The sequence below is a fragment of the Oenanthe melanoleuca genome, chromosome 2 (genome assembly GCF_029582105.1).
Source record: "Oenanthe melanoleuca isolate GR-GAL-2019-014 chromosome 2, OMel1.0, whole genome shotgun sequence".
NCBI classification, from domain to species: Eukaryota; Metazoa; Chordata; class Aves; order Passeriformes; family Muscicapidae; genus Oenanthe; species Oenanthe melanoleuca.
This window is the reverse complement of record NC_079335.1, coordinates 90,428,388-90,450,689: the sequence shown is the minus strand read 5'-3', so window position 1 is coordinate 90,450,689 and position 22,302 is coordinate 90,428,388.

Genomic DNA, 22,302 nt, shown 5'->3' with positions numbered 1-22,302 from the left:
GAAAAACACCCTGCATTTGATGACGACAGTGAGTCTGGGTAGTTGCAAACTTGGAATCATAAAAATAACTATTAAAAAAAAGAGCAAGTAAGGGATTAAATTTGGAGGAAGAAATGCTGGTTTCAGTGCACTTCATCTTGTTCTTCCAAAACTGTTACGCCTCTCTTGTTTTGGGCAATGAGTAATGCCAAAAGCGTTCCCCTGACCTGAGCAGAACTGCTTCACAGCAGTGTGCTGTTCAGTGGGTATAATAAGCATACCCCAGCCCACAGCAGCTAGCACGTAATAAACTGACAACTACATGTGAAAAAAAACCAAGAAAATACAGTGAGGTGATAAATGAGAAGCCAGATGGGTTATCAGTCTCAAAAGAGATTCTGTGATTAATTGTTGTGTTAAACTAAGACCAGATTTACATGTGGTATGGAAGTTAGGACTGAATGCTGCTTTATCTCAAATCAGGAAGATATCTTCTATAGAAAGAGCAATTAGTCTACATAACCAGTCCTCCCTCTGTCTACAAAGCTTCTTTTGCTTGCTTACCTACTGGCAAAAACAATAAATAAAAAGAACGTTAAATACCAGTGTTGGCCCAGTTGTGTTTCCTGACACAGAAGTTACGTGCTCAGCTAACCAAGACAAATTAATGTTTCAGCAATGGGAACATTTGCAGTAATGTTGATCTGTGAACTCCAAATTAACAACCCTGAAGGGGTTACCAAGGGTTAACCATTGGTGGTATCACAGATTGATTTTAGTGCACTTCTAGCTCATTAGGAAAACTTTAAACTCAGCCTGAAATCAGAGCTGTTCTTGAAGTGTAGCTGAGTTTGTTTATGAGAAACATTGAATAGAAGGGTATAAATGCCCTGTTTAGCCTCGAAATAGGTAACATCAATGCAAAGATGTTTTAAAATAGCAGGAACTATAGGTCATGATGTGACTCAGGGTTTGAACTTCTGGTATATGAAGGAATTTCCTAATGTAGGTCTTTCCTCAGTTACCAGCTTTCAGAAAATTTAGACTGTTTATCCTGAGGGCTTCAGCTGGTAGTGACACAGAGAGGAAGTGCAATATTTTACCTCAAGCTTATATATGGTTTGGATTTTTTTTCCCCTTGTGGAGAGGAAACCCAAGTCTAGTGCTTTCTTTATCTTCCATCTGCTGTTCTAAAGGCTTATAATGGACAGTAGTGAGCATGCGGGGGGGGGAAAAATCCTGTCAAGAACTTCTGTGGGTGGTGGTGTTGGTTGCCATAGTTTACAGGCTTCTCTCCCACTGAGAGTTTTATCAGCTGAGATTTCATCAGCTGGTTTGATGAAGGTAGATTTTGAGACCTGTGCTGAATTGGAGAAATTACAGCTCCTACAAAACACATTTCTCCTGTAGCACAATGCAGCAATTGATATGAGGCTCAAGTTCACTGAGTTGCAGATGTCTGTTCCTATTTGCTTAATGGTGATGGCAAGATTCCAGAGGCTCTTCTTTTTCACATGTTGTGGCCTGAATCGTTCTGCTGTAATGACATTATTGACACAGTTTCCTGTCCTTGCCTTCCTAATGACTGGCTCACCTTCATCTGGAGAGCAAGGTCCATAAAGCTTCCACTTCTGGAAAATCTGCAGTTGACACAGATCCACAAGGAGCAGGGCTAATGACTAATAGATGTCTGCCCTTTTTCTGGATTGGAGTCTCCTCAAGGAGCTGTCCTGCCATTAGGGGGATGATCTTGAGTGACCAGAAATACTGGGGAGGAATGGGGCAAAAAGGCAGAAGTCAGTTCAGGTCTGTAGTGCTGTTCTAGAGCTGGGAGGATGTATTATAAAAAGTATTTTATTTTTCAAAGCTTATGATGCAGAGCATGGTTTGTGAATCAAAGAGCTGTCTTTTTCAGACTCAAGACATGCTGCCAGCTGCTGCATTCCTGTTTTATATGAGGTGATTTGTATTGTCCAGAAATCGTGCTTGGCTACTTGTTTGTCAGACCTTGCTGTATTTCTGAGAGCTTTGTTCAAAGTGTTCTAGCTAGAAAAAATGATTAAGTGTCATAATATGTCATATTCTGCCATCGCCATCTTTGGATATAGATTTGTTCTTGTCCCCTGAGCCAGAAAAACAGAAGGTGCTTTCTTGACAATCAAAATCATAAATCTAGGTTTGTTTTTGTTTTTGTTTTTGTTTTTGTTTTTGTTTTTGTTTTTGTTTTTGTTTTTGTTTTTGTTTTTGTTTTTGTTTTTGTTCCTATCTTATGCTGAAAATATATGGGCTAGGAATTGTTTGTTCTCTTTTTTATTCCTGTTGGTGTCGGTGAATTTGGATATCGCAATCCCCGGAAATATTTAGGAGCTGTGTAATCCAAAATGCACATGCACAAGTGATTGAAGATGTGACAGGGACCTAGCATGAGTCAGTGAGCATTTGCCTGTGAGGGGATGCTGAATAAAGAGAAATAGGCAGTAGGAATTAGAAGTATTTCAGTGACCCATCTTCACTCAGAGACTGCTTCCATTCATCATGTTTGTGTTTCCAGTGTTCAGTAAGAAACTTTCTTGCTCCTAGGCCTAGTTGTTTCCAAATAAGCTTTGCAAGTGCAGTGTGTCTACATGGTTTAGAGGCAAAAAGCCTTAATTTAGACCCAAATGAAAAAGCAAAATATCAAACCCACCCTTTTCTGGAGTGTCAAGTGTTGGACAGCAAATGTGTGCAGCAGTGAGTATTTTCTTTGCAGCAGCAGCTACTACTACCGCTAGACGGCCGTGTTGTTTTAAAATACACTGCCTATGAAGATCAGTGCCTGGCAGCTTAGGTTAATTTTTCAAATTTGGTTTCTTAAGGGAAGAGGAATCCAAAGTCAAGGGCAGGTGAGGGGAAACTGTTCAGAGTTATCCTAAGAAATTCAGTTTCTTCGTGAGGAGGTGTGGCGTAACGTTCAGATGCAGAGCACCCCTGCCAAGGGAAGACTTTCCAGAGTGCTCTGCTCCCAGTGGGACAGCCAGCCAGGGGCTGAGTTTCTTGGCAGGCTCAGCTGTGGTTGCTGCATGTATGAGTATTTGAATGGGCTAGAACATATCAGATTAATTTCTCTCTCTTCTTTAATCCTGTGAGGAAAAATGTTTGAACCAAAGAGTCTTTTGGTAAGTCTCGCATGCCTGTGCATTCTGTTTCCAAAGGTCAGGTTGCTAAACTGGTTTCACATGCAATGTACTAAGTTCTGTGTTTTGGTGCCCACATGGAAGGGAGCAACTGAAAACTTGACCTCTGCTATGGATATTGAGGGTCATGAGGATGGCATTAATAATTCCTCTCAAAATCCTCTGGAGTCTTAATATTTTTATCTGTCGGATTTCTATTCCAGAAGTTATATAATCTTGTTGATAATCTGATGGGCTTTTATAAAGTTTATAATGCAACCACTCTGTGGTTATTCTCTTCTATACCATTATATGTAACACAAATCCTAATAGCAGGGCAGAGTGAAGGTAGTACACAAATACAGTGTAATCAACATAAATGCACTTTTAAAAGACATATTGTGATTATAAGAGCAAAGATGGAAGGACAACACTGATGGTGCTGTGGCCCATGTGTACTGGCAGTGTCTGAGTGGCTGCTATTAGGCAGGAACCACGTTGTCTGGAGGATGCTGTGAAGACCTCTGTGCAAAGGCATCTTCTGGTTCAAGGAGTTCTCTGTTTTTGTTCTCTGAAACAGTGCAGCCACAGTGTTTTTGTAATGTAATTAGCCATTATACCAAGCATCAATTGCCAGGCTGTCACTGACTGTCTCTTAGTCCATATTTCTTCTTCAGAAAACACTGCTAGATTTAAGCAACAAAAGTCTCTCCAAACAATTACTTCCCAGAGAGCAGTGAGAAGGATAAGTGCCATCTCAGCTTTTGCAACCAGCTGTATATTTATGGAGGAGAGCATACTCTGATTATTCCTGTGATTTATAGATGTTATGAGAAAATAAGCATCTCAAATCTATCCAAGGCGTTTGAATAGAGACACAAGGAAAATGTTATCTTCTTTGTAGCCAGTCAAACAAAAATTTCATTTCACCTTTGATCCTAATGCACTTTTAGAGGGCATAGGACTGTGGGGATTGCAGGCAGGTACCCTAGAGAGACCATTCAAGAAAAACTCTATTATTTCTGAACTTAAAAACAATCAAAGTTCTGTGAGGACACTGTCCAGCTTAATACACTGATGATACTCAATAGTAAACAGACAACAATCATAGGCAGACAAGTTCCACTGTTGTGCACACCTTAAGAGTGAAATATGTAATCTCTTTGATGTATAAGCCAGCAAGGATCCAGTGTCCAGTGTCAATATCATCCTTTTGATATCATCCTCAGAATTCCATGTGGGACATTTAAAACATTGCTGCATTTGTGAATATGTATCAAGGACAGATTGGTGGATACAAATCTTCTGCTTATGCCTACAGAGTTTTAAAGCCCTTTTAATTTCTATGAACATGTTTCACTGTGGGGTGTTGCTCTGCAGCTGGTAGAGTTAATTCAGCACAGCTCCTTTTCTCTTCAGGATCTTTGACCTCATGATAGTTGTGTGCAGACTTCATAAGGAAATCGCACACACACCCTCACCAAATATGTGTCATTGTCTCCTTTTTTCTGTTTGCTTGCTTGGTGTTGTATGATACTATATTCTCTGAAGAATGGATTTTTAACTGGGAATTAAGTCACTTTTTCATTCTATTCCGTTGTTTAATAGTTCAGGACAGCTGATTGTTCTGGGTGTTTTGTGCTGAAAATATTGAAGATTAAGGGACAAATCGTCAAAACTGCATTGGGATCTAATTATTCAGGCAGTGGTATCTCATTTAAGATAGCTAAGCCCTTTTAAATCAATGAGATGCAGTTATCTGAATAATACATTTGAATGCCTCTTTTTTTTTAATCTGAGGAATGTGGTTTTGGCTTGGTTTGTTTATTTGGATACTGTTCATTTTTGTTTGGTTTTTTTACCAATTTGTACTGTACAGTGAATTACGCCACAGTGATTTTTTTACTTGATGGTAAGATGATCATGATGTCATTGACATAGTTTGGTGGGTACTGACATAGGCTGGAACTTTCACTGGGTCACCAACTATTTCTATTTATTGGAGATTTTGAGTGCAATTTGAATGTTCTACACTTAGAAGTGGAAAAAGTAGGGTCTTCCATTCATGATTGATATACCCAGCATTCAAAGAAAGTTCACTATTTCTTTTTGCCTAGGTTAACAATTTCAAGGCTGAAAGATACACTTATACTTGGCTATTCAACATCTCTCATAACCAAGGGCAATAATTCTGTTCTCCAAGGTTTGGAGTGATTTTAACTTATTCTATAAAGAAGGACATAGTTTTATTTTGAGAGATTGTAAATTCATTGAAAAAAAAGTTTCTGGAAGGATGGAGAAAGGAAATATCTTTTAGCTTGGTTTAACGGAGAAAACAAAGCATGGAAGGAGTTTTTGAAAAAAACATTTTATTAAAGCACTTCTCAAAATCAGATATTTCAAATAACAATTGAAATGTCAAAATATTTCTAGTTTGAAAATTAGTCCCTTGATTCTTTCATTAAAAATAGTTTGTCTTGGTTTTGTTTAATAAATGGACCAAGACAGAGAGAGAAAAGGTAATACAAAGAAATTTATTCATCTCAAATGAAACAAAACCTCTAGTTTTGTGTCAGTCCAAAATAAATGTTTGTGTTCTGTAATGAAACCCTAAAGCCGTTTTTTTTCTCCAGCTGTAATGGGGTTAATGACTTTCTTGGTTACTTATTCCAGTGATTGAATTGTTTTGCTGTTGTTGTTAGGGTGCATCTTGGTCATACCCTGTTTAATTGCATTGAATAGACTGTGGCTTTTATAGGGGAGACATTTTAGCTGATTTATAGTATTTTCATTGCTGTAATCAACACTGTGGCTATTGTAGTAGAGGCAATTTCTGTTAGTTAATAACTGTAATTTTAGAGAAAAGAATGTATTGTGATAAAGGTGCTCAAAATTATTGCAGTGCTAACATTGGCTAGAAATGAGGACATGGTTCTAACTCTAAGGCTAATTGTTTTAGCAATTTATCTAGGAGTTTTCTAGATTCTTCTCTGTCCAATTTCATAATCAAGATTGGCAATCTTTTTGGAAGATGCCTGAGTCCACAAGAAATAACAGGCTTCACTCAGAAGCTGTCTGAAGTTGTGTCATTATTGTATATTCTGAAATATATAGAAGACAAGAATACACTTTTATGCTTTTCAGTGTTCTCTTAACAGACAGTAACACCTCTTATTGCCTCTTGGGCAACGGTGTAGTTCCACTGGAGTCAATGGCAAAATTTCCCACAATGACAATAGAGTTCACATTTCATCACTGACCCAACCTAAAGTGTTTCCTTTGCTTAGGTGGCTTTGTGGAACAAAGCCTTGCTTTGAACCTTAATTGTATATAGGTGGGGATGATAAAAGTGTTTTGCCAAGAAATTGGACTTCCTTCCTGAGTGTTGTAATAATGGCATCTAAATGCAATTGCAGTTCAGTTATGAAGAAGAATAGCATTGCAACACTCCTCAATCTGACTCCCTCAAGCCTTAGGCCAAGGACATTTTCAAATGCCTCTAGTACCTGTTGTACTCAGGGAGCTTTCTGTAATGCATTTAGAATTGCTGCACAGATATTAAGTGGAGTGAGGAGGCATTCCAGATCCCTTGGCAGAGGTGTTAGATAGTTTCTTCAGATCCTTCCTTTAACCACAGCAAGGTTTTGGTGGTTGTGGAGGTATTTTTGATTCATTTTAGTGTTTTGTGGGGTTTTTGTTTGTTTAAATAATCTTACACTACATAATGAAGTACCATTTCAAAATAAGACTAGTTTGTTTCTTCATAAATCTTAAAAGAGGAATTGTCTCAGCAGAGAACCCAATTAAAACATACTGTACCATGGCTCAAGGGGCTCCTGAATGCATGATGAATACTCCTGTGCCCTCTGACTTCTAGCTAATAGGTATTTAATCTATTATCCTATTTAAACCCAGCTTCAGGAGTGCTCTATAATGATGATCACTCACAAGTGTTGCCTGGACTATAAAGAGATAAGAAACTTAACTTTTGTGGTAAAGTCAGCAGGAGGGCTGCAGACTTGCAAACTGGTGAGTGTGAGATTGTTGGTAGCAGCTCTTTCTGTTCTTTGGTGTGTATTAGTTTCTCAAGCCTTGGCTTAAAATGCATGTTGCCAAACAAAAGGAAAGTTACTTACAAAAGCAAGTTGAGTCCCTGAGAGTGCTGGAAGGATGGAAGCTCATCTGCTGGTTGTGTGAGTTAGCTGTTAAGTACTGCTGCACTGAGTTTGTGCACTTGACAGTGGCTCCCCTCAAGAGATTTTTCTTTCATCTTACATTGACCATTATCTTTAGATGCTTAACTCTGAATAAATATTTCTTCAAAAAAGGCAGAGGAGAAAACTGGGCCTTGCCAGCATCTTTAATGTTTACTCCTGTCTCCATCTGCTGCTGCTATGGTTTCCTCTCTTGTTATCCTGTTTGTTTTGACTTTATTCCCCTTGTATGTTAATTATATTCATGCTGTGCTCTTACTGATGAGGGAAAAAGATGATATAGAAAGGTCAGGAAAGGACTTGCTCTTTTTCACTTGTATCTGCTTTAGTAAGGTGAGACATTCTTCTGTTACAATTTTTACACGTTTCTCTGTGATCTTGGTAACTATGAGGTAAATTAGGAAACACCTTTACTGAATTCCATTAATGGTAAGCCGAGTTAGAGTTTGCTATCAGTTTTTGTTTAATTGGACCAGCTATTTATACAGTTCTGGTGTATTCTGTCCTCAGAACATGTTACCTTTTGGATGCATGCTTACTTAACAAGCCTTAAAGGTTTTGCAAGAAATACTGGATACTGTGCTATAAAGATGTTGGGGGACAAAAGAATCTGAGATGCTTGACACTGATGCCTGACTGTTTTGATTGCTTAATTTACTAAGGACACATCTTTGAGGGAAGGGGTTCTCATGCCCACTGTTCTTGCATCTGAGAACATCCTGAACTGTGGGTGGCACTGAGAGAATTAATGTACTTCTCAAGAAGGAAGATGTACTCTTAACTATGTGTTCATACATCACAGTAGACATTTCACTCACCAAATAGCCATAGATAGTGTACTCAGTGACTTGGGGTTACAAACTGGGAGAAGATGCAACTAAGAGGTCTTATTTTTTATCATTTTGGGTACTAGCACATCTTCAAAAATACATTTCATCCTTTTATAGTAAAATCATTTGGCATACAAATGTACTCAGTGTCTGGTATATTTTGAGTGAGATGAAACTGGAAATGAATAGAGACAGTTACTAAGTGGTTTGATACCCATAGATTTGGAGGCCTGAGTGATCTATCACTTGTTAAATTACTGGATTGTATACTGTGGTTATCTATCACTACATGTTAGTAAATGTACAGCTTTATAGAAATGTATGAATGTTATTCTGAAGATATGAGAAACAATGTCCAAAGCTGAAGTTTCAAATCCTTTTGATATCCATGGAAATAACTCAAGATTTTTATGTTCTTAGTCCAGGCAGTGACTTAAGCAGTAGAAAATGGCTGGTAGGTTTATCAAGGTGGTCTGAGATGATGATTATTATAAATGGCATGATTTATGTTCAGCATTACACAGGCTTAATAAATTCTGTTCCTAAAACCTGATTCTTGCCTGCTTACTGACACAGAATGTTACAGTAAGTTTTGGTAATCCACACTTCCATTCAAACCTATTGCTGCATTCTAGTGAGACACTGCAGTCTTCAAAGTATTTGGCGTGTACTTGGTTCACTGAAAACTGACTTGCACAATTTATCTGATATTTATGTTCAAAAACCAGTTCTTCAAGACATGTTTTAGGGTCCGGTGGTCGCATTTTTATATTCATAAGAGCATTCCTTTTCCTGGATATGTAGACACCTTGCAAACAAGGAAACTGCCTACATTCTATAGCTCATTACACAAAAATTGCTCTCAAATGTTTGTGAGGGTATTTTCAGCTTGGTATTTTTAAGGAGAAATGTGTAAGAATACACAAGTTACCGATACGATGATGTCCTAATACTGGAATCTTTGTAGCTAACTCTTAAAAACATAACTTTTTTCATGGCTGTTTCATCGGGGAGGAGTCCAAAAGTACTCACTTGTATCATATCCCTCTTTGGAGCAAATTGATGTAGCTCTGCTTGAACTTAGTAAAACTGTGATGAATCTCATCTTCTGGGACCTGTGGTCATAAAGCCAGAAATTCTCTGAAGTTTAAATTGCATAGCAATACCCTTCATCTTGCAAGAGAGGCTTATGATTCAAAGTGAGTGGATTTTGAGTATTGTTTCAGAAAAATGTGCCCAGCCAGGGACTGTCTTGGACTGCTATGGGATTGTTGCATCTCACAGAATTAAAATACAGCGAAAAGTTAGAAAAGACCTGTAGTTAAAATTTTCAGAACATGGTGTTGATGCTGAACGGTGTGTGTAGCATTAAGTAACTTGTCTGGAGTGCCTTCCCAGGAAGCCTTTGCTAGGGAAAGCTTGAAATGATCCAGAGAATGTGCTTTTAGTAAGAGACTTACCCAAAAATGGGTAGAATGTGACAATAGACAGCTACTTATTTGGTCACTTTGTTCTTGTTCCAGCTGGGTACCCCAAGTAGTCTTAACCACGTCAGGAAGTTTGTGGAAGTCATCTCATCTCATACCAAACAAAGTACTGTTTTCCTCACTGTTGGAGCACTCCAGGGACTTTATAAGGAAGGGCTGGTGATGGGCAATGCTGTTTGACTGATGTGGCTTATCATAGGCAATGTCATCTCTGTGAAGGAGGAAGCCTTGATCAAATTTCCTTCTTGCTGTGTCCTCTGGTGCATGGCACTATATTTGGGAATTGCCTTTCCTATCTGCTGACTCATCTATATCAAAAATAAAAGGACGTTAGTCTTTTTTTAGACCAAGGAAACAGTTATAATTTTTATAGAACTTGGCATCTCTTAGTAACAGAAATAATTGTCTCTGCAGTTCCTCGTCCTTCTGTAAGGTGGTACAATATCCTTCCAACCCAGATCATTCTCAGGTACCTGTTTATCAGTAAATAAAATGGTCCAGGTCCTTTACTGTGTGGTCTTGAGGGCAGCTTGTCCTGGCCTGGCTTTTGTCTGTAGGGCCACATTCGTGTCTATCCCCATTTTTCCCCACTATCCATGCTGCATGTGAGAAGCACGTTCTGTGGCTGTGTCCTTCCATTGTCTGGGTGACATGAGTCAAAATGGGGTCAGCGTGACAACAAGCAGTGTCATGAGAAGGTGTTCATATCTGTGTCCTTGCTGGATCACTATTATAGAAATGGCTGTGGGGAGGTGGCAACGCAATTCCAGGTTCATGCTCCAGAGCCATTTCTTCAGTGACATCCCCCTTCTGCTGTTTCCATGTTCATGTCCATATCTTCTGCCTGAATCAGAAGGATCTTGACTTTCTCTGAGCCTAGATGAAATTATCCATCAGCTGTGGCTGGAGAAGATAACCCTCATAGTCAGAGGGTACTGGAAGGAGTCCTGAAGGGCTCCAGCATGCTTTGTTTAATGGAGTGCTAGCTGTATGAAGCAGGAGGATGGTTTGTCTCTTGAGGCCTCTGCATATTTGATTTCTTAACCAGTTGTGCAGAGGGGATGTCCTGTCCCTCCTTAAGATGCTTGCAAATGGATCTTGGTCTGGCTTAGTAGACCTGAACACAACTTACTATGTTGTGTAACTTTTTAGAAGCCCACACTTTCATATTTTCTTCTGTCTCATGTGCTGTTAAATTCATTGCTAATTGAGAAATAAATTGCCTAATTACACCCATTATTCTGCCTGAGTCCTGAAAGTATTGAAGTTGTAAATTATCTAGTCCAGGTCTCTGTGAAGTTGTAATTGCATTTAAGAGTTCAGTAGTTTACCACAAGATGTCTTTTGTTAGGCATTAACACCTTTCTCAGGTGGTGAGGTCACAACAGGCATTTCTCATTGATTTCTCTGTCTTTGCTGTCTGCTCTTAGATTCTTCACACTTGAATTTTTGATGTGGGCTGACACACTTACAGGCATACCCATTTACTAATCCTAAATAATATGCAAGAGATATAGTTTTCCTTTAAAAATACCTATACTGTGTTGTGTTAACTTTTCTCCCTCTAGATTTTTGAGAAGAATGTATAGAATAATATTCACCCTTTGGCTTAGTACCCATCTTATGTTTTTTGTTGTTCAGTCACAGCTGCAGATCTCACCTGGGCTAATGTGGAAGTTCCCATTTGCAATGTTTCAGGAGGTATCTGTGGGAAAATCTGGGAGCTAAGTGTTGTGGTGTTTGTAGATCAGGAAGAGTGTGTAGCCATGGTCACTTAGTTCCTAGTTTCAAAGCTCTGAAGCTGGTGCCAGTGAGCCCTGATAAGAACATGGTGGCTGGCCAAGAACAGGGAAACTGAGATGGATAACCAGAGTTATGTCTGGATTGAGTGCCTCTGTATGACTGCAGTCACACCTTGGGATTACAATGGGGCATGTACCATGGAATAACTCTGTTCTAAGCACTGGTTTTTTCAAGGGTGGGCTTTTTCAAAAGGGCAAATCAAGTTCCTTCAAACTGAAATATTTTCATACTGGAGTGGGCAAAGAGTGAGTCAAAGCAGGTCTGAGACCATTAGCAGCTACCTCATAAAGATTATAAGAGAATGGATGTTGTCTCAGAGAGCAGGTGAAGTGTAAGTTTGAGGCCTGATTTTTAAAATGGTTGAATAAAACTGAAGAGGAAATGGAAATAGAGGACCTGGAAAAGAGCTAGCACAGACAAACATAACTAATCAGTATGATGCTATTACACAGGGAAGATGCCATTCCAGAGCATCTGCACAGTACAGTCATACACAAGATAATATTCCTCTTGGCAATATTGGGGCACTGCTGAATTCTCATGATTAGTTTGCAAATATCCAGAGTGAGTGTGTTGGAAATTCAAAAGTAATAAAGCCTAAATATGCCCTTCAAGGGAAGTGTGGAGGAATTGTGCTCTGTTTAAAGCAGTGACTGAAGTTGAGACATAAGATTTCATGACTTCTGCAAAATAGGGAAAATCATCTGCCTGCTAAGACTGCAGGGAACAGGGCATAAATGCACAGCAAGAGTTTGTCTTGAGTAATAGGGGCTATTTTTTAACTGAATTCAGCTATACAGTTAAATATAGTTGTTCTTAAAATTACTCTTCCATAGAAAATCTTTCAGATAGACCACCTCTGTCAGGCTTTATTCTATAATTAGTCCTGTCCTACATTCTTTTTTTTCATGACTAACTCACACAGGAGCTATTGGGAAAAAGGCATGCTTGAAAATCCCCTGAATTACATGCTGAGCTGCTGATCTGTGAAAGCTCATACATGATAATGGGACTTAAATGCTTAAAATGCCCCTGAGAAATCTGAGTATGAGGCCTTCCAAGGCTTTAGAACAATCACTGAAGAGCCCTGAATTTGAGCATAAATTATTCCTTTGTTTTCTGAAAATGGAATTCATAAAATGCTGAATATTTCAACAGGCTGTTCTAACCCCTGGAGATTCTCTATCTCCCCAGACACTGTCCTTGTGGCACAGGTGCCTACATATCTGATTCAAGGTTCTCAACCCCATGTACTAGAATAAATTGATGTATGAACAATGGAATGTTTAAAAGTTAAGATTTATTGATTCTTATACCTCATAGTACCTTCTGAAAATATTTTCTTATTGCTTCTTACAGTGCACTTTAGCAGAATGGTCAAGGACTCTCCAGTTCCTGCTCAGACTGGACTTGTTTTCAAAATACTGGTTTGCTATAAAATTATTATCCTGCTCTTTTGGTTAGTCAGCTTTTAGAAATACGTGTCCTGCAGTAAGAGGGTTTCTCTGCTCACAGCAAAGACTTTCTTGAGTTGATATTCAAGCATTTTAGTATTTAAAGCTTGTGGTTTTGCTTCCTTTTTTTCCCCCTCCCTTATTCTCAAGGGCTATTATGAACATCACCCTCTTAATACCACAGACCCACTATGTTTCTGTACCTGCATAAAACTTGCTCAGCCCTTCTATGTAAAACTTCCCAACCCTCCCAGCTGCTCTGCATCAGAAGATTAATTATTTCCAACACAGAGTGAATGGCTTTGTGATACTGGAATGAGACCTGCAATTCTTGTAGGCTTTTGATTTTGAGCTCAGAAACCTCTAGTGTAAGAAATTAAGTTGCATACAGCTTTACTGTGGTGCTTTTAGTGCTCGCTGGACCTGGAGAAGGATGGATGTTCTGCCAGCACTCCATGAGCTCTTGCACACTGAACCCCTGTGGAACAGGGAGCTGTACCTCTCTCTGTTCCTTTTCTGTGAGACACTTGGAACAAAGTAAGTGAAATATAGAAGCAGGCCTTGAACAAATCTGTTGGCAGAAAGCTATATGGATATGAGGGTATGTGGTACCAGTCCCCATGCTTCCTTCCCTGCTTTCTGTGCTTTATGGCTTCCCACTTCTCAGGTGGTAGAAGTTAGTTGTAAATTTTAATAAGTGCAAATGGATACAGAGCTATGTCCTGTTGAAAATTTAAGCACTGGAATCTGGCATTACATGACCTTGATCGCTGTGAAGAGAATTTTGGACAAGCTTTTAAGGTGAAATGGGAATGCAGTTTTCCTTGGCAAAGGAAGTGTAAGGCTTTTGTGGGCATGCAGGTGTTTACAGCTAGGATGCCTTTGTGATAAAAGATGCCAAAAACTGAAGTGATGGATGTTGCAGTGAGGGTAGCCGCAGTTCAGTCTTGAACTGCCTGAGGCTGGGTTTAAGATATCTCATATAGCAATACTGTCACTTTCTATAGCATAAACCATGCTGTCTCCATCCCAGTAGTTTGCAGCACAGCTCAGCTGCACAGTAAGGAGTGTGCACATCCTCCATCAAAGTCATTGGGCTGGTAGCCTCTCTGTTCTTGGTGATTAATCAGTCTGGTGTGTACTGGAGCCAGCCTCAATCCCTGACACTTTCTATCGAAGAGGCTTTTAATGGAAAAGGTGTTAACAGGAAAGGGCAGGGACAGGAAAGGTGTTAACTTGCAATTTGGTGTTTTGAAAGTCAAAGGGACACATGCTCCTGCTGTATTTGCAGGAAAAACAATTAAGAAAGTAACCAAAATCAATTATCCACATGATAGCTGCTCTGTAAGTTCAAGGTTAAGTGGACCCCTTTCTAAATTTAAAATAAATGCATGCAGCCTAAACCTGATGAAAGGCAGCTTGCAGGCTGGACAATATATCAAAAACTTGTAATTTACTTGGCTTACATAAAGTAGCCCTTAAAATCCAAGTCCAGATGGTTAAAAGTGCTGCTGAGTTTGTTTGCTTTTATATAGATATACACATTATATATAAATATGTAAAAATTGTTTTAGGAGTTATACTGAATTCTGAAATGCCTTTGAGAAAGAATACCCAGGAGGAATTTTCCATAAGTACTGCATCTTATTCCAAGGATGTTTGTTTTACAGAAACCAGAGAGAACCATGCTGCTTCTATATCTTTTTGAGATATTCAGTTCGCTAGGATAGTTTTTGGTTTTATTGCTAGCTTTGAAAAATGTAATCATAAGGCCTTCTCCTTCAAGCCCTATAGTGACACTCTGTTTCCCTTTATTGCTGCTTTCTATTCTTGGAATTTGTAGAGTACAAAACTAATTTTTGTCATGATATTCTGGTTCTGTTACTTAGTGAAAATCCCTCTTGTCTGACTGCTAGGTTTTGTTCTGTAAAATCCTAAGAGTATAGATTCTTGGAAAAGCATTAAGTTGATATTTTAATTATATCTTTTAAATTATAGTTGGATATTATCCCCCCAAAAAAAACTGCTGAAGAGATTTCACCTTCTTAAAGTCTTTATGTGCTTCAAGCAAAATGTTGCAGTAACATTAAGCTGTGTAAAAAGGTTCAGCTTCATTACCTAGACATTAATTAGTGAAGTGTTAGATGCTACTCACACCACTTTTTGCAGTTCCCTTGACACTACAGATTCTACAGCTGTTTCTAAGATGGTGGTGTCCATCTCACTGAGCATTTGAAGGAAACCAGTGATTTATGTGAAGCTTGTAAGTCGAGGCAGTGGTGTGGTTAGGACCCCTGTGCTCTGCCTCTACTTGCTTTCCTTTCACAGCTGTAGCAGCAGTGAATGAAGTAGAAGTTATATTTAGTTCTCCTTGGTGAGTCAGAGGCTGTTAAGAATGACTTGAAGGAAAATTGCTGAGAATATTGAATTGCTGACCAAGCACATGCTTGTAATAATCCTGTGACTTTATGGGACTATAAAGTACAACTGACTGTCACAGGACTAACAATAATACAAGTGAAATCAGTGCTCTGCTGCTGAAGCCCTCTGTCATTTCCCTTTCAGGATAAACTCTGCTTGTATATTGGCTTGGATGGGAACAGACCACCTTTCTGTGGTGCTGTTTTGGAGCTTTTCACATCCTAGTCAGAAGTTACATGTCCTGCAAAACACTCAGTGAGGTAGCAAGTTCTTCTTTTTTGAAGTGTGACAAGATGCTGTGTATTGGATAAATGGCAGCACCTCATATTTTGTGATGGAAAATCTCCTCATTTGCACTGAGCAAGGACTTGATATTTCACAAGGAGGGACTGGTTGGGAATGTGAAAATGAAGGGGAGTCTTTTCTGTCATGACCATGAAATAGTGGAGTTTGAGATCCTTAGGGCAGCAAAGAGGGCACACAGCAAGCTCACTACCCAGGAATTCAGGAGAGCAGACTTTGGCCTCCTGAGGGATCTGGAGGGAGAAGAGGATCAAGAAAGCTTGTTAGTATTCAAGGATCACCTCATCCAAGCTCAGAAGTGATGCATCCCAATGAAGAGGAAGTCAGACAAAAATGCCTGGAGACCTGCAGGTGTGATCATTTGCTTCTGGACAAATGCAAACACATAAGGGCAGCCTACAGAGAGTACACATGGTGTCTGTGGCTGGAGTCAATCCTTTGGTGTGCACTTTTCCTAAGAGAATGGAGATTTTATCAAAGTTGAGATAAATGTGACAGGCTGCTGCTTCTACACTTAAATATAGAAGAAAGCATTATTTCTCTCAGATTTGCAATAGCTTATGTGCAGGGACATGCATGCAGACAGAAACATCAGTACAAGCAAGGTACCTTTGAAAAATTCCTTTTAGAGGCCAGTGAAATACACATTGTGGTTGCTTTTACATCTCCCAACAGGTGAAGGATTTGGCCTCGAGGAGTGAGGTATCAGCTCAGGAATTGTATTTTTGGCAATCCTGCAGGTATAGCAAACCTGAGAGTTTGCTGGATAAGAGGGGTCCCCATTAGAGGGAGGTCACAGCCTCCTCCCCTCAGAGGGAGGTTATTAGTTACAGCTTGCTGCAGGCCAGGAGAGCTCAAAGGGTCTCATTTTGGACCACTGTTTATGGGGTCACAAGAGAGTGGGCTTTGGTCATCACAATATTTCATCCTGTCCATGGTTTGGATCAGCACTTTCTTTGAAGGTATGACAACAGCAATGTTATGCCATTCAGGCAAGAGGAATATTTTCCAAGGCTGGTCCTAAAACAGCAGCTTGTTAGCAATTCCTGGGAGCAGATAGTGTTTTTGATCAGCTCAGAAAGAGCTGAGCCCAGGTTCTGTTTTCAAGGCCAAGGGCTAATGAGCATTTCTTGGATCACACTGCAGCCTGGAAAGGAGCAGGGGGGGAGTGTATCACTGCAATTGGTGACAGCCAACACAGTTTCACTAAGGACAAGTTATGACTGACAAGTTTGGTAGCCTTTGTTGAAGAGGTGACAGCATTAGTGTAAAAGGTAAGAAAAACTGACATAACCTACCTGGGCTTGTACAAAGCATTTGACACTGAACCTCATGCCATCCTTGTCTGTAAACTGCAGGAGCATGGATTTGATGGTGTTATGGTTTGACACTGGCCAAATGCCAGGCACCCATGACAGCTGCTCACCTTCCCCTGCTACAGCTGGGCAGAGGAGAGAAAAGAAGAAATTAATGAAGGGTTCATGAGAAAAGGACTGGGAGAAAACACTCCAAGGGCAAAATAGGCTCAGCTTAGAGATGCAAAGAGTTTATTACTAACAAAATCAGAGGGGGATAATGAAAAGTAAAAGAAGCCCTTAAAAAACCCCTTTTCTCCCCCCCAACCCCTCCCCCTTTCCCACAAACAGGGCAGGGAGATGGGGCCAGATGGGGTTCTGGTCAGCTCATCATCTGAGGTTTTCTTCCACTGCTCCTGGAGAATAGTCCTTTACCTGTGAGACTGTGGGGTCTCTCCCACTGGAGACAGTTCTCTGTGAACTTCTCCATCATGCTTCCATTCTCAGAAGTAGCAATCCTCCCAAAACCGCTGCAATGTGAATCCCTCCCATAGGCACAAAGTCCTCCCAAAACTGCTGTGGTGTGGGTCACTCTTCCAGGGGTGCAGTCCCCCAAGGACAGGCTGTTCCAGCCTGGAAACAGGGACCCCTCTCTCCACTGGGTCTCCCACTGGATCACAGCCTCCTCCAGGCATCCACCTGCTCCAGTGTGGGCACCTCCCCATGGGCTGTGGGTGGATCTCTGCATCCCCTGTCGATCCCATGGGCTATGGATGGATCTCTGCATCCCCCATGGATCCCATGGGCTGTGGGTGGATCTCTGCATCCCCCATGGATCCCATGGGCTGTGGGTGGATCTCTGCATCCCCATGGATCCCCATGGGCTGTGGGTGGATCTCTGCATCCCCCATGGATCCCATGGGCTGCAGGGGCACAGCTGCTTCACCATGGTCTCACCACAGCCTGCAGAGGAATCTCAGCTCTGGCACCTGGAGCTCCTCCTGTCCCTCCTTCTCCACTGACCTTGGTGTCTCCATGTTTTTTCCCTTCACATGTTCTCACCTCCTCCTCTTGTCTAGCTGCATCTCCCTTTGTTTTGATATTCTTCTTCAATATGTTATCACAAAGGCATTACCATCATCTCCAGTTGGCCCAGCTTTGGCCAGCAGCATGTCCATCCTCAGAGCCATCAGTGATTGGCTCTGCTGGACATGGTGGAAGCTTCCAGCAGCTCCCCACAGGAGCCAGCTCTGTGATCCCCGCCCTGCTGCCGAAAACCAGGCTGTGCAAAACCAATACAGATGGATGGACCATAAGTGTAGGAGTTGTCTGGATGGCTGTGCTCAAAGTGTTGTGGTAAATGGCTCCAGGCTGGTGCCAAGTGGCATTCCTCAAGGGTTTATGTGGAGACCAGTGCAGTGTAATGTCTTTGTCAGCAGTATGGACAGTAGGAATGAATACACCTGGCAGCAAGTTTGTTGATGACACCAGGCTGTGTGGTGCAGTTGACACACTGGAGGGAAAAGATGCCATCCAGAGGGACCTTGACAAGCCTGAAAGGTGGGCCCATGCAAACCTCATGAAGTTCCAACAAGACCAAGTACAATATTGTCCACTTGGGTTGGGACAATCCCATGCACAAAGACAGGCTGGGCAAAGAATAGTTTGAGAGCAGGCCTGAGGAAAAGGACTTGTGCTTATTGGGAATAAGAAGCTCAGCATGAGGGAGCAATGTGCACTCACAGCCCAGAAAACCAGCTGGAACCCCCAGTGGATTCTACTCCACTTTTATGGATTCTACCTGGAGTACTGCATTCAGCTCTCAGGTCCCCAATATAAGCATATGTTCCTGTGGAGCAAGTCCAGAGGAGGGCCATGAAAATCAGAGGGCTGAAGCACCTTTCCTGTGAAGACCAGACCAGGCTGAGTGATTTGGCATTACTCAGATGTGAGGAGACCTTGTTGCAGCCTTTCAGTACCTAAAAGGGACCTACAAGAGAGCTGTAATGTCTTCTTCTACACCTACAGGATGGGGCATTGAGCAACCTGGTCTAGTGAAAGGTATCCCTCCCCATGGCAAGGAGGTTGGAACTGGATGAATGCTAAGGTCCTTTGGTCCTTTACAACCACAGCCATTCTATGATATTAGTAATTACATAGATGTAGGTAGATTAGGTAGCTTCACCCAACCCTATGTGAAAGATTGATGGGAAAGTGTTGTTGTAGGTATGTGTGCAAGTTTCACACTGCTATGGTACACCAGTTTAAGTTCATACCTTGGATTATACAAAGCACATTTATCATGCACATTTTGGGAGCTGGAAATAAAGCCTCCTGATTATCAGTGATACTGTCAGCTATGGTAATCATCTTGTTCTGGTGAGCAGTCTTGAATGCAGGAATGTTAAAACACTGTGGTAAAAGCTTTTGTACAAGGCTTGATGCATCTACAGGCTTATAACCTGTAAATTTGCAGGGATTTAGAAAGGAGAATTATTTTTACAGGTGACCAAGCATTTCAGGTAATAGTAGAAAGCATTCAGATGAAAATAAGTAACGTAAAGGCAAAAGCTGTTTGTTGGCTGAGATTAAGTAAGGGATGTGAACCTCTGTGTTCTGGGGCAAAAGCTCTCTTAAACTGGTTGAAGGAGAGGAGAAACTGTAGTTCAGCATCATGTAGCAGCCAGGCATGGACTTTCTTAAGCATTTCTCTAAAGTACATATATATCTGGACTTGATTCCCATGCAGATCAAGGCAGGCTACTTCTCTGCTGCATGCCAAATGTTTCTCTGCCCCTGTGTGGAACCTCCTAACAGCATGCATATCTGTGTTTTATTGCATTCAATGTTTTCTAGTCTAATTATAGTTTCATTGCTTCCCAAATAAGTCTGGCTCTGCTACTCATTCTGATTCACCACTGTAAACTTAATTATTTGATGTTCTCAGTAAACAGACACTCTGGGAGACAACTGGTGATTGTTTTAAAAGAAAGCACTGCAGGATTTCAAGCTATTAACATTATTTCTATGGAATATGATTGTGCCATCCTTCATCCCAATTTCATACCTAAAGTTATTTGAAAAAAATACAGTCAATCCCCCTATACCCAAAATTCATATTTGTAACTGCTGCAAGTTTTAAATATCCAGCATGTATCTTCAAAATTTTTGAGTGTAAAGGGGTTTGTGTGTGTTGTTTATCACAAAGCAGACTGGTGTTGTACATATTTATCACAATAGCATCTTTGACAGCAATGTGACCCACGTCTTATTTGATGGCTAATGTAAAAGTAACTATTTGTTTAATTTATAGTCCTAGAATCTTTGAGCATGCCATTAAGGTTCGTCCATATGCTTATTAATGTAAAAAGGCAAGACAGGCAATTTGCCATGTTTACAAATTGCCCTGACTACCACAATGTGCCAAGGATCTGCAAAAGAGTTAAAGAAGTGCTGTTGTGCTTTTTTCTTCTGTGGAATATCTTATATTTGTTATAAATGTTAGCAGGTTTCCGTGGTTAGGGAGCTGTTCATGGCCACTGTCTAGCCTGGAGCTAATTCTATGGATGTTACCATGGGCACTGATGGAAGAAAATTCATATTGAATGAGAGGGAATCATGGAAAAAGGCAGGAGGCAGAAAAGGAGTGACAGTTATAATTGTGTTAGAGGTCAGGGAGGTCTTATAACTGTGGAAGAGCTGTGAAGCTGTATTGGCATCACATAGTACAGAAATATTCAGTGTGTGTATGCTGCAGCTAAGGAAAGTATGAGGAAATAATGCTTGCAGCCCAAGAGCAAGACTATGCTGTTGTCCTAATCACCGAGGAGCTGTGACTCTTAAGCTCACAGAATAAAAAGCTCTTAAGCTAGAATGAAAAAAAAAACCTACAGTTTGTTTTCTGTAGGCAATACAGAGTGAATGTGTATCCCTAATTCTCTCCTTTAGGAATATGCTGCCCATATATCTCATCACATTTAAGTGAAGCATGGAGCATGTCATCTTGGAAGCATTACAACACCCAGGCAGCTTCATTGATGTGAGCTGCTGACTTGGCTGAGATATGGACAGCACATTTGAGAAATAAGGTTAAAAAACCCCCAAATACTCCCTCCCCCCAAACCAAACCAATCAAACAAACCCCAAATCCATATTCTTGCACGTTGATTTGATGCTGATCCTGCTGTGCATTTTTGATTTCCCAATATAATTTAAATCACACAAGGTTCTGCTAGTATTTGGGATATAAGGCATTGAGCCCTTATGGCATTGGACCTTGGCAATTCCCTTGGGCACCAGGGATCCTCCTGGGACTGAGTGTTATTGAGAGGATTAAGGCCACTGAATAGAATTTTTGATGTGTTCATTTTAAAGGGTAAAACTTCACATCAGCAAGTATTAGTTCTAAACTGCCCTGCCTTCCATAGGCAGGATCTCTTGTGCCTTCAGCTTTTCTGCTGTTCTCATCCTTGTTTCCTGACTCATTTTTTGAAGGTGTCAGGAATGAGAGTTACTGTTAATTTTTCCTTCTTGAGCACCTGTGAGTTGAGTTGCTGTGAAGAACATGAACTATCCAGTAAAGAATGCTGGAAGCACCTGCCAGTGTGGGTGGTGTACATGAGGAAAAGCTGAGATGAAATCCAGAGACTATATGTTGGGAAGAGTTTGAAAATTGTGTTCTGTGGGGGAGAGGTGGCAGATTCATCCTCATGCATTCTCAGTCTTCAACCACCTTCCTTTTGTTCACAATGAAGAAACCTGAGGGGTGTCCTGACTCCTATTTTCCTTCTGAGCACCTTATAAACCTTGTTGTGTGAACCAAGTTGTGAGCACATGGGCACTTAACTCTGTCTCCTGCATTTTCATGAGTGGCAGCTGACCTACTGCCTGATGAAAGACTGAGACATTTCATAATTATAATTAAATTATTATAATATAATCATAATTAAGTTATTTTCAATGGTCTGAAAAGTAACGTTGTGGGACTCAAAGCTGTAGTTTTCCAAGGTCTTTCTGGATATAACAAAATTATTTCCCCAGCTTTTCAGCGTGTCTTTGCTACAAAAGGAATCCCATGACTGCTTTAATAAATAGTTTTAATTTGCTAGTTTATGGTTTTAATATGAGATCTCAACAACTTTTGCACCCTTCAGTGTAGCATCTTTTTTGTTTATTTCTTTTCTCTCTTGATATGAGGTATTTTTGACATGCTGCCCCTCTTATTAATGTTTCCAGTAGTAGGAGCTAGTCAGTATGGACAAATGCAATGTTTTCCTGATGAAATCAAGTCACAGCTTTTTCTCTAATTTATTTTGAGAAAAAGAAAAAGGAGAAAATATTTCTAGTTATTCTAGTTGGAAACTT